Below are 2,587 nucleotides of genomic sequence, written 5' to 3'. Positions count from 1 at the left end.
TCCGGGCTGGGGATTCGAACCCGCCACCTTCGGTGTACGTGGCTGGCGCCTTAGCCCGTTGAGCTATAGGCGCCGAGCCGGACCCATCTCTTTATTTCTTGTGTCCCCCATATCTGTCTTCCAAAGTTAAACATGAAGACAAATTTCTTCCCAATTTTCCTAATTATAGGAGAAAAAAATGCAGCACTGCAAAATCAAATACTGAGTTTGATCCATTTAATTTTTTTTTTTTTTTGAGACAGGGTCTCAAGCTTTTGCCCTGGGTACAGTGCTGTGGTGTCATAGCTCACTGCAACCTCCAACTCTTGGGCTCCAGCGATCCTCTTGCCTCAGTTTTTTTTATTTTAGTAGAGACAGGGTCTCGCCATCACTCAGGTTAGTCTCAAACTTGTCAGCTCAAGTAATCTACCCACCTTGGCCTCCCAGAGTGCTAGGATTACAGGCGAGAGCCACTGCACCTGGCCATTTAATTATTTTTAAATAGATAGAAGCAAATGGTGTCTTCATCTCCCTTGAAAAGAGCAGGGCACAGGGATTGAGATCAAACATGGTTAGGGAAATGCATAGTCCAATTACTGGAAATGTCTCACATTTCTTTTCCTTGTGGGGGCTGAATTAGTGAGCACTTTAACTTTCTCTTCCTCAGCTTTATGCTTTTTGCAGTTTTTCTTTCTTTCTTCCTTTTTTGGGGGGGGAGAGAGAGTCTTACTATGTCACCCATGGTAAAGTACTGTGGTATCACAGTTCACAGCAACCTCAAACTCTTGGGCTTAAGCTATTCTCCTGCCTCAGCCTCCCAAGCAGCTGGCACTACAGGCGCCTGCCACAACACCTGGCTATTTTGTTGTTGTTGTTGCAGTTGTTTAGCTAGCCCGGGCTGGGTTTGAACCCATCACCCTCAGTGTATGTGGCTGGTGGCATAACCACTGTGCTACGAGTGCCGAGCCACTTTTTGCTGTTTTTCTCTGTGTGTTTCTGTTACGATCCTCTTACCTTAGGACTTCTTTATGTGCAAGAGAAATAAAAGGAAACCTCAAGTCGGACTTACAGAAACTTCATTTAGAAAGGAGCCAAGGTAACAGAGAGTCGAATGTACCAGGCTGGGGTTGTGTGGCCATCAGTGGGACTAGGGAGGCCTGGGCATTCCACCAGAACTAGAATAGTTTGGCAGTATTCCAAAGAGTCCTCTACACTCTGTCCCTTTTTGCCTTGGTATATACAAGGACTTCAAAAAGTTTGGAGAACTAAATGGAATTAAAAGATAAAAATATAAACTTTATTTCTCAACATAAGATCTATCAAGTTCAAGACATTTTTGTAAGCAAAAGTGGGATAGCAGCTATTTAGTTCATCCCTAAATAACTGAGGGTCCTGGGAATTTAACCATGTTAATGCAGAAAAATGGGTGCCCTTTAAAGACTTTTTTTAAGATTAGAAAATAAAAAGAAGTCAGAAGGAGCCATATCAGGAATGTAAGGTGGATGTCTAATGATTTCTCACTGAAACTTGCTCTTGAGCCGGGTGTGGTGGTGCCTGCCTGTCATCCTAGCACTTTGGGAGGCTGACAAGAATGGATTGCTTGAGCTCAGGAGTTCAAGACCAGCCTAAGCAAGAGCAAGACCCTGTCTCTACTAAAAATTAGCCAGGCACTGTGGCAGGGCACCTGTAGTCCCAGCTACTTGGGAGTCTGGGGCAAGAGGATCGCTTGACCCCAAGAGTTTGAGGTTGCTGTGAGCTATGATGCCACAGAACTCTAGCCAGGCTGACGGAGTGAGACTCTGTCTCAAAGAAAGAAAGAAAGAAACTTGCCCTTATTTGAGGGCAGGAATGAGCAAGAGCATTGCTGTGGTGGAGGACTCTCTGGTGAAGGTTTCCCGGGCATTTTTCTGCTAAGGCTTTGGCTGTCTCTCTCAGTTACTCTCATAATAATCAGATGTTATCATTCTTTGGTCCTCCATTAAGTCAACAAGCAAAATGTTTTGAGCATCCCAAAAAAACATTGTCATGACCTTTGTTCTTGACCAGTCCACTTTTGATTTGACAAAACCACTTTGACCTCTTGGTTGCCATTGCTTTGGTTGGGCTTTGTTTTCAGGATTGTATTGGTAAAGCCATGTTTTATCTCCTATTACAATTTTTGGAAGAAATGCTTCAGGATCTTGATCCCTTTTGTACACAATTCCCATTGAAATCTCTCCTCTTATCTGCAGCTAATTTGGGTGAAATGTTTTTTGTACCAGTTGAGCGGAAAGTTTGCTCAATTTTAATTTTTTCAGTCAGAATTGTATAAGCTGAACCAATTGAGGTGTTTATGGTATTAATTATTGTTTGTGCTGTTGGTCCTCACTTTAATTAGGTACTAATAAGATTAATCTTTGATTCTGCCACTGAAGGGTTCATCTTCAACAGTGTATTGCCCCTTGTGAACTGCTGATTTCTTTGGGGCATTACCCTCATTAATTTTCCATGAATCATCATGCTTCCACCCAAGTTTTACCATAAATTTGATGTTTATTCTTGCTTCAATTACAGCAGAATCCATGTTACTCTGATAGGGGCAATTTTCTCTCTTTTCTTTTTTTTTTTT

This window comes from Otolemur garnettii, unplaced genomic scaffold (genome assembly GCF_000181295.1).
Source record: "Otolemur garnettii isolate 467f Iridium unplaced genomic scaffold, OtoGar3 scaffold00024, whole genome shotgun sequence".
Taxonomy (NCBI): domain Eukaryota; kingdom Metazoa; phylum Chordata; class Mammalia; order Primates; family Galagidae; genus Otolemur; species Otolemur garnettii.
The sequence above is the reverse complement of the archived record's forward strand: the minus strand, read 5'-3'. Positions refer to the sequence as shown.